Source organism: Penaeus vannamei, chromosome 21 (assembly GCF_042767895.1).
Source record: "Penaeus vannamei isolate JL-2024 chromosome 21, ASM4276789v1, whole genome shotgun sequence".
Taxonomy (NCBI): Eukaryota; Metazoa; Arthropoda; class Malacostraca; order Decapoda; family Penaeidae; genus Penaeus; species Penaeus vannamei.
In genome coordinates, this window is record NC_091569.1 from 26508565 (window position 1) to 26518564 (window position 10000).

The 10000-nt window shown below is 48.3% G+C and overlaps 1 protein-coding gene across 1 annotated transcript in view; it reads right to left on the reverse strand.

The window, feature by feature from the left end:
- LOC138865481 (uncharacterized) overlaps nucleotides 1–4853 on the reverse strand; it is a 6010-nt gene extending 1157 nt beyond the window's left edge. The window contains exons 1-2 of the mRNA XM_070136045.1: nucleotides 3377–4853; nucleotides 1–1099 (exon numbers count right to left, since the gene is read on the reverse strand). The exon at nucleotides 1–1099 is cut by the window's left edge and continues 1157 nt beyond it. The gene's annotated coding sequence lies outside the window, so the exon portion shown is untranslated. The remainder of the gene's footprint in view (nucleotides 1100–3376) is intronic.
- Nucleotides 4854–10000: the final 5147 nt, after the last annotated feature.

Below are 10000 nucleotides of genomic sequence, written 5' to 3' on the forward strand. Positions count from 1 at the left end.
TGACTGCTGTTTGCTCAGTAAGTGGCCAGATCGTCTCAGATCCTATTGCAGTGTGGGAGTGTTGGGCTAAGTATTTTGAACAGTTGTACCAGGTTGATCCACCAACAGTTAACTTGGATGCAGATAGTATGAGGATCCACCCTTCCTAACTGAAGTTAGGGGGGGCGATATCCAAGCTGAAGAGTGGTAAAGCAGCTGAACTGTTAAGGGCTGGTAGTGAACTTATGGCACAGGGATTGCATACTGTCCTAGCTGCCATCTGGCAGTCTGGTACCGTTTCCCCTGACCTGTTTAGGGTTATGGTTGTAGCAGACCCCCATAACCTGCAGCGTGGCATACTTCCCCCAGGTTTGGTCCAGGTCCATAGCCTCTTCCTTGACTTCACCATCAGCAGCCTCTCAATGACTAATGTCAAGACCTGACTGGATGAAAACGGACAGCTCACGGCTCACTCATTGGACTGCAGGCTCCCCTCGCTCCCGGTAGCTAACACAACTTAGCAGTACTTAAGTTCCAGTGCCTGGGCCGAGATCAGCAGCCCGGGCCAGCAGCTCCAGGCCTCAGCCATTGGAGAAGCCGCCCCGGCTCTCCCCGTCGATCTCCAGCACCCAGCCATACCTGTAGGCACTCATACCCACACCAAACACTCCAGAAAGAGATGACTGACACCAGTCAATTAACAATGCAAAACCCACTGCTATGTGGTCATCCCTCTCTGGAAAGGGAAAAGGGATCGATGGGACTGAGGCAGTCAGCCATCATGCTGCTTGTCAGGGGTTTTTGTGTTGCCCTGATTTGGTGGGTTATGGAGACACTATTCTGGTTCAGCTGTTTATTGATAGGAGGTGGCTGGAAGGTAGCGTGGCGCGGGTTGTTGTGGGCAAGGAAGCCCAAGAGGGGCGCCGAGTGGGGCGCGCCCCCAAGGAGAGGTGTGGTCAGGGCCGTGGGCCCCGGTCAAGTGTGCTGGGTCAACTGTGCTGTAGGTTTCGAGCGCTGGTCGCGGGTCCCTAGCAGTGGAGACGGAAAGGAAACCCTTGTTCCTCAGATCGCTCGGCATACGCTACTAACCGTCGCCCACGACGGGATGGACTGGCTTTCTCTGAAAAAAAGCACACCAGAGGCAGAGACAGGGCGAGAGACAGGGGGGCAAACAGGGGGGGGGGGGTGTATTATAGCAGGGGCCGTAAGATATAATCAAAATATATCACATTGCAAGGAGTGTTGTCAGTTATTTCCATGATTTTTCAATTTTTATTTATTTTTTTTCAATAATTCACTGTCCAAGGATAGACAGAGGAACATGCTTAGGGAGACAATTGCAATAGTCCGCAAGGACTTGCTTGAGTTGCAATTGTCTCAGATAGCAGGAGATGAAAATCTACGAGAGATAAGCATTGTGCAGAACTACAAAGGAAGCAAAAGGTGTCGCAGTCCGCAAGGACTTGTCTTGAACGACGAACTTCCTTGGAAAAAAGAAAAAATGCAACAATGCAGAGTTCAGAAGTGTGCAGTGCAATAATGCATACGCTATACGTCTGACTAATAGTGGTTGTATTTCATTTCATTGAAGTTGTCTATCACACGTCACCAACAGCAATTTGAGGCAAAGCAATAATGAAAACAGGTAATGCAGTCCTCATACTTCGGGAGCGACTCATTACATCAAAATATACTTTCTCAAGACAACATTTGCACGGAAAAACGTAATGCAAGATAAGAATACACGGTTGGCGCAAGTCGGTTATCTTCCGGAGACAGTACGCATGTAATTCTTGTACAATTAACGTTTTTTTGCGGGATGATGTGCGCATGTGGCTGCGTGAGTGCGTAGACGAGTTGAGTTAATGGGTGGGAGTTATGAAATGAGTGAGTCAGAGTATAGCACACGAGTAGAAAATAGAATGCTGATAGATTTTGTTAGTCATTAGTAAGTAAGGCGAGAGTGAGTAAAAAAGGAATAGGATGGCGTGGAAGTTGGAAGAAATAAGCGAAGGGGAGGAGGAGTGGGTGGGTGGGAGGCTAAGGATAGGATGGGGTGGGGTGGGGTGGGGTTTAAAAGAGGTATGGGTGAGGATGGGGGGTAGGGTTAGGTATGTTAGGTTGGGGTGGCAATGTGGATAGCGCTTAATGAAAATAGTAGCCGATCTGACTATACGAAAAAAACATTCACACTAATAACAAAGAACTTACGTTAATTGCAATATTAATCAACTACTATGCGAAATCATAAAAATGGTACTTTAATTAGTACGTAAGATGAATGAAACGGTGACTGGTTTGGGTCAGCTTCCCTGAGACAACTGACCCGAAAGACAACCCTCGTGGTTGTAAATGATGCTTAAAATAAATTCCCTGAGGAAGGTGATGACGTGATGACCCAACCGTAGAAGGGACACATCATCCAGCTCATACGCAGAACGCAAATTGGGCATCCCGTCTTGTTGGGAATACCAGCGATAATCTCACGTATAGCGATAAGAATGCGCGGCGCGGCGCGTAGATCGCCTCTTGCGATGTGTGCATCTTTGCACGTACAGAACAACTTAACATTAATTATCTTAACCTAATTACATGTCCATACCCAGCTGGGGGTCGTCACCAAGGACCATGTAATAATGATGAGGTGAGGTTCGTGATTAAGATCAGGAACAATATGAAATCGTAGTAGCTGTATAATATAATCAATCTCTAACACGGAGATAGCTTAATAAGATATACATACAAATAGCTTGAATGTAATTTTGGGTCGAGCAGAGTCAGATGGCTATAAGTACCTTCTACCTGAGTAAGGTCAAATGAGGTCGTTATGCGGACATACGTTAAAAATAGCAAGGGGTAGTATATGTAAAATTAAATATTGTGAAACAACAAGTACACAATAATCTAGAAATTAAATAATCAAATTACCAACAACTGAACATGAATAATTAAAGAAAAAATATATCTATAAAGAAGACGAATAATTATAAGAAAATATACCAAATATATGGCAATACTTGTAACTTTAGCCACGTGGCTTAGTATGGTTAATTTAAAGAAAAATGCACGGCCTAGTTCACCCACATAAATGAAAGATTTAAGCATTACTAACGATTTATGCTAACTTGGCTAGCATGAGAGTTAGAAAAAACACGCCAAAGAAAGAAAATGCACTCTCACAAGTGATAAAAATGGGATTGATTCCCTTAAAAAAAACGACGATCTACCATGACGAGAAAAAAAACATGGTAGATAACAGAAAGAAGAAAAGAAAATGCACTTTGCACGAACACTTTAGTAGATATTTGAAAAAAAATCACTGCACTTGTATAAAAACGGCATGCACACATAGGCGAAGAAAGGGGAAAGAAAAGGAAATTGCCAATGGTGTACTTACAGTTTTTCGGAGGCTTGTTGTTCGTGTCATCCGCCGCTTGCCACCAGTTGTCAGGGGTTTTTGTGTTGCCCTGATTTGGTGGGTTATGGAGACACTATTCTGGTTCAGCTGTTTATTGATAGGAGGTGGCTGGAAGGTAGCGTGGCGCGGGTTGTTGTGGGCAAGGAAGCCCAAGAGGGGCGCCGAGCGGGGCGCGCGTGGGGGAGCGCCCCCAAGGAGAGGTGTGGTCAGGGCCGTGGGCCCCGGTCAAGTGTGCTGGGTCAACTGTGCTGTAGGTTTCGAGCGCTGGTCGCGGGTCCCTAGCAGTGGAGACGGAAAGGAAACCCTTGTTCCTCAGACTGCTTAGTATACCAGGCAAGGTTCTCGCCCAAATCCTGCTGAGGCACCAGAGGCCAGGGCAATCTGGATTCACTTCTGGTGTCTACAATAGACCGTATCCTGGTGCTTTAAGTCATTGTAGAGTGCTGCCATGAGTTTGGGCCTGGATTGCTTGCAGCCTACATCGGATCTCAAGAAGGTGTTCTAATTGTATTGGGAATTACTCTGGGAGATCCTGAGATTGAGAGGAAATCCAACAAGGATTATAGGACTAATAGCATGCCTATATACTGCTACTGAAAGTGCTGTAAAATGTGGCGCAGGCCTGTCGTGCTTCTTTCCTTCAGAAGTGAGGCAAGGCTGTGTCCTTACGCCAGCACTTTTCAACACTTGAATGGACTGGATACTGGACAGAGCTACTGTCCAAAGCCATTGTGGAGCAACTCTGGGAAATGTTACTGACCTTGACCTTGCTGATGTTGCTATTCTGAGACTTTAGAAACCTTAGTGGTAGCTCTAGATGCATTTAGCAATGAAGCGAAGCCCTTGGGTCTGGACCAAGATCCAGGACTTTGAGGACTTACTAGGAGAACCTGTTCTGTCAGTACGTGCTTGCGGCGAGACATTGAAATCACAGAGAGCTTTACATACCTTGGTAGTGTAGTTCAGAGCTCTGGGCTGTCAGCCCAGGAAGTCAGCAGACGGATTGGCCTGGCAGCAGGGGTCATGAACTCTCTCGACAAGAGTATTTGGAGATGCCGGTACTTGTGCAGAAGGACCAATCTATGCATCTTCAAGACCCTGATAATGCCAGTTTTACTATATGGCAGTGAAACCCTGAGCCTTGGAGTCGTCTTGATGCCTTTTGTAATAGGTTCTTGCACCAGATCGTGGGGTGCTGTTGGGAGGACCATGTGTCCAATCAATGGTTGCACCGTGAGACTGGCTTAGGATCTGTTATTTGTATAATCCCTGATCGCCAGCTCAGGCTGTACGGCCAACTGGCTCACTTCCCACAGGATGATGCTGCCCAAAATATTGTCTCTGTGAAAGACAACCCTGGGTGGAAGCGGCCTGTGGGACGTACCTAGGAAGTCGCGGCTTGGGCAGATCGATCGAACCTGTCATGAGGAGCTCAAGATGGGCCGAAGACACAGACACACATACACAAATACAAAGAAAAATATTTATATATATATACATATACATATATATATATATATATATATATATATATATATATATATATATATATATATATATTTATGTGTGTGTGTGTGTGTGTGTGTGTGTGTGTGTGTGTGTGTGTGTGTATTTATATATTCGGGTTTGTGTGTGTGTGGGCGCACATGCGTCTGATGACTTGAAGCGCCGAGCTGGCCCCAGGAACAGCCAATGCGGAAGGGGAGATGAGCGGCCGTTGTGCTGAACGCGGAGAACGTTTTTCAGCCTTCATTCAGCAAAACGCCGGGAACACGAGTCGAATGAATTTAAGCCATTTTTTGCAGAAAGATAAAGTCCTTACGTGTAATTTTCATGCCATCCGGATGGGGCCATGCACAACAATGGCATGACAACCGCCCAATTGCACGTCATGGCTTCCGCTTGTTTTTCACGAATGAATGCCTAGGATATGCAGGTATTTTGGTATTCTCTCGCAATCCAAAGTCGAACATCATTGGCTTCAGATTTAGCTCTTATCAAGATGTCACAACGGGAGTATTTCAAAAAAGACCGAGAAAAGTTACCAAAGTGTAGACAGAGAACACCTGTAGCAGTAATCGATTGGAGCAAATATAGTGCAAGGGAGATAGAGAGAGAAAAAAAGAAAGAGGAGGGGGGGAGAGGGGAGGAGAAAGAGAGGGAGAAATAGAGAAAGACAGAGGGCGAGGAAGAGAGAAATGAAGGGAAAGAGAGATAGAGAGGGACAGAAAGAAAGAGAGAGGTAGTGAACGAGAGATGGAGAAAGGAGAGAAAGAGAGAGAGAGAGGGGGGGGGTTAGAGAAGGAGAGGAAGAGGGAAAGAGAGATAGAGAAAGAGAACGAAGGAGAGAGAGAGAGAGGGGGGGGGGCACACATACACAGAGAGAGAAGGAAAAAGGAGGGGGGTAGAGAAGGAGGGAGAGAGGAAAGAGAGAGGGAGGGAGGGAAAGGAGATAGAGAAGAGAGAAAGGGAGGGAAGGAGAGGAGAGAGAGAGGGAAGGAGTGAGAGAAGAGGGAGGAGATATAGAAGAGAGAGAGAGAGAGGAGAGAGAGAGAGGGAAGTAGGGAGAGGAGAGAGCGACTGAAAAGGTCAGGCAACGAAGGACTTGTTGCGTGGAATGCGTTCCTGAAATGCGTCCAAGCACTAGCATTTAATGTTTTGCGGGAGAAAGCGAATGGCGTTGTAACAATGGAAGTTTGGCTTAGAAATGATTCTCGCATTAGGCAGAGAGAAAAATGTTTGCCGATAGCTGATCGACGTTCCGAGGGTCCAAAGCATTAGTTATGCTTGCGTTTGATAGGCCTACCGGCTGAAACGGAATCTATCTTATTTTCGACCTCTTGTTTGCCCATACAAGAGGCTGGAATAGGCCTTTCTCGCCCAGATATAAGCTAATATATTCCATTCTTGTAGTTTTTCCTGAGTTTCTAACCTCTTACATAGAATATCGTTCGTGAGTGTTAATGTCGGCCTCATGTTGACTCTTGCCAATACCAAAAGTTTGATAGGTTACCTCACAGGCTTTATTGGTATTCGCTGTGCGCAGCCCTCATTTGGTGTCATCGCAGAAGTTCTCCGGCTGCCATATTCGGCAACATGTATGCCTGTCAAGGCATGTCGTCCGAGCGCCGAGGTCTATCCTGGACACGGCGGTAATGTTTAGGCCTATTGTGAGCGAACGCCTTTGAAGTTCCGCCCTCCCCCTCTCTCCATCACCCTCCCCCGGGTACGACTCGATGCCGTGCTCCGGCGGCCTTGGGAGAGACAGACCTCTCGGCAAAGTAGCTCTTCTCCTGCGACGCGCTCGCTTCCCGGGCAGAATGCAGTCCAACAGCGGAAGCGAGGTCATAGAGTAATGTTTGATCGATGTCGCGAGACGAGGCGTCATCACAGAGTATATATGCCGACGCTGTTGCTTTGTAATTTACATTAACTTCGAGTATATTGAAACAAATATATTCCGTATGACCAATACGCTTTTACTTGACATCATGAGATGTGTACGAAATGCGTTCCTTGACGTCAGTCTTCATGAGAGTTTCCTAAATGACCAAGATTATTCCGCGCGTCCCCCTTCCCTGGTCAGGGAATGAGCCTCGTGCGCTTCCTGGTCTCCTGCCTTGCTCCCTGCTTCCTTTCATTCACTCTTCTTCCTCTCAGATGTCCTCCTCTTCCCTCGTTTGCTCGCCCCCATGTCCGGCCGCCCTTCCGCTCTCCCCCGCTCATTCGAAGGCGTCCTGCCATCTGACTGCGCCTTGCATGCCATCCAGTGCTGCCGCCTCGGCAGGAGGAGGAGAGGGACAAGAGAGGAATGGGAGAAATGGAGGGAGGAAGGGAGTAAAGAAAACAAATAAGAGAGGGAAGAGGGGGAAACGGGAGGAGGCGAGAGAGGAAGTCGGGGAAGGAGAAAACAGAAAAAGTCTCGTAAGTGGTAACTTGGGCAGTGTTTTGTGTCTTTCTCCTGAGAACTCGTGTCCTCGTAAATCGGCCAAGGTACAGCACCATTCCTTTGCTTCTTCGTTAATCTCCCACCATTATGTAATCTGCATACTCTTTTCGAGCTGCAACAGTACCTCGCCGCCGCACCGAGATCAGTCTAAGCAGTTGTTTCCGGCGCGCAACAGCATTTCTTTGCGCTGGATCCCTGCAATGACACGCTTGGAATGTTTCTGTGTACGTTGGCGAGTGCGCATGGCGACCCACAGGCCCGCTGTGCCCGATGCCCAGTGAGAAGGCGTTGCCCTCCCTGCCCTCTCTCCCTGTCCCCTCACCCTGCCTCTTTCCCCGCCCTTTCTCCCTTCCCTCTCTCTGCCCTCTCTCACCACCCACTCTCTCTTCCCTCTCTCCCTGTCCTCTTTCCCCGCCCACTCTCCCTGCCTTCTTTCCCCGCCCCTCTCCCTAACCTTCCTCCCTCTCTTCCTTTCTACCCGCCCTCTCTCCCCATCACTTTTCCCTGCCCTTTCTCCCCGCCGTCTCTCCTTGCTCTTTCTCCCACTTCTTGCCACTTCTCCCTGCCTTCTCTCTCTACCCTTTCTCCGTGCCTTTTATCCCCGCATTCTTTCCCTGTCCTCCCTCCATGCCCTCCCCGCCCTCCGTTCCTGCTTGGCCGGTCGAGGCTTGGCCAAACCCGTTGCCCCGGAAGTCACGTGACTTGGTAAGCAGATATGAGCAGTGGCCACGAATGTGACTGATTGAATTCTTAAAGACAGTTAAATCAAATATCCCTCGTTTTGTCTGATCCAATTTGTAGTGTACTAGAGAAAACTTTCCGGAGTACAAATGACTCATCCTTTTTTTTGGAGGGGGGGGGGGCTGAAGTGAAATAATTAAAGTTATTGATAGACAGTGCAAGGGCCTTTTTATATATCAATCAACATAAGGGAATGAACAGAAAGAGATTATTTTTCCTAGAGCAGAGATCGTACTGTAAGCTTTGCACTTTACTTTTGTGCACGAATAGTCAGTCTAAGAAAATCTAAGGAAGCGTGACTTGATAACTGTTATGGCAAGAAGCTGAAAAATTTCTCGATAACTATTTACAGCGTAATATGGGCAGTCCGCCACGTGCCCGCTTCTCCTCCAGCAACGACCTCGTGTGCAAAGGCGCGTTTAATCATCCGTGCGAACTCGTTTTCCCGTATCTCGGTCCCCGATCTCTGTGTCAACTGCATCCGAAGACGGACGAGCGGACTGGCCGATGGGACTGCCGGTCGCACGCAACCCTTTTTTAATTACTTTTGCTCCTCACTCTGAAGTGTTATTTTTCTCTCGCACGTTCACTGCCTGGTAAAAGAGGGGACTCGTTTTCTTTCGAAGTAGCCACGAGCTGGCTATACGTGCCACTGAGTTGTGATAGTCTGCACATGATAAGAAATGAACTAACAAAGGAGCATCAGTAAATGGGTGTCGGCAACGTGGCTGCCCGGCCTACGCCGCGGGCACCGACTGGGTGTCAACGACGCTCAGGGGAAAGCAGCGCCGCTTGGAGTCGTTGACTACGCGTCGGATCCCGTGACTATCCCAGGACAGAAGGAGGGCAACGACACAAGACCAAAGAAAAAATAGTCAAGTGGGTCAAAGGTAGGGTGAGAGAGTAAAGGGATGAGGCTCGCGCCCGAGGTGAGCAACACCCAGACGCTGCAGAGGGGCAGGGCGACCTCATCTGTATGCGAGGCGGGCACCGGCCGGGAGTAGGAATTTCAATTAATTTATCTGGCCAAATCTGGTAACCTTTGTCCTATTGAATCCCTTCCCTTTCCCTGCCCACAGGGAGGGTGGAGGAAGGGGAGAATAAGCCTTAGAAGAGGAAAGGAGGGAGAGCGAGAGATATATAGAGAGGGAGAGGGAGAGGTAGATAGAGAGGGAGAGGGAGATAGAAAGGGAGAGGGCGATAGAAGAAAGGGATAGGGAGACAGAGAGGGAGAGAGAGGGAGAGGGAGAGAGAGATAGAGATAGAGAGGGAGAGAGGATGAGAGAGAGGGAGAGAGGATGAGAGAGAGAGAAAGCGAGACAGAGGGCGAGAGAAAGCGAGAGAGAGAGAGAAAGCGAGAGAGAGAGAGAGAGAGAGAGAGAGAGAGAGAGAGAGAGAGAAAGCGAGAGAGAGAGAGAGAGAAAGCGAGAGAGAGGGAGAGAGAAAAAGCGAGAGAGAGAGCGAGAGAAAGAAAAAGAGAGAGAGCGAGAGAGAAAGCGATAGAGAGAGAGAAAGCGATAGAGAGAGAGAGAAAGCGAGAGAGAGAGAGAGAGAGAAAGAGAGAAAGAGAGAGAGAGAAAGAGAGAGAGAGAGAGAGAGAGAGAGAGAGAGAGAGAGACAGAGAGAGAGAGAGAATAGCTGCGTAAAAAGAAGACGAAAATGGTATTATTTGAGGCGAATGAATACGTAAGTTTCTGCAAGAAAATCAGTTTCGCCCAGAGCGTGTTGGTAATCGATGTGCTTGCTTGTGTTGCATGGCTGCGTGGGCGCGATGCGAAGCGGGACGATCGCTTTGTCACGGCTGTCTCGTCTGTTGCGCTCGCCGGAAGCGGAGGTCCTGCCCGTCGCTGGGCATCGTTGTCATCAGCAGTGGCACCAACATCACCATTCATCACTGCCATCACAGACATTAT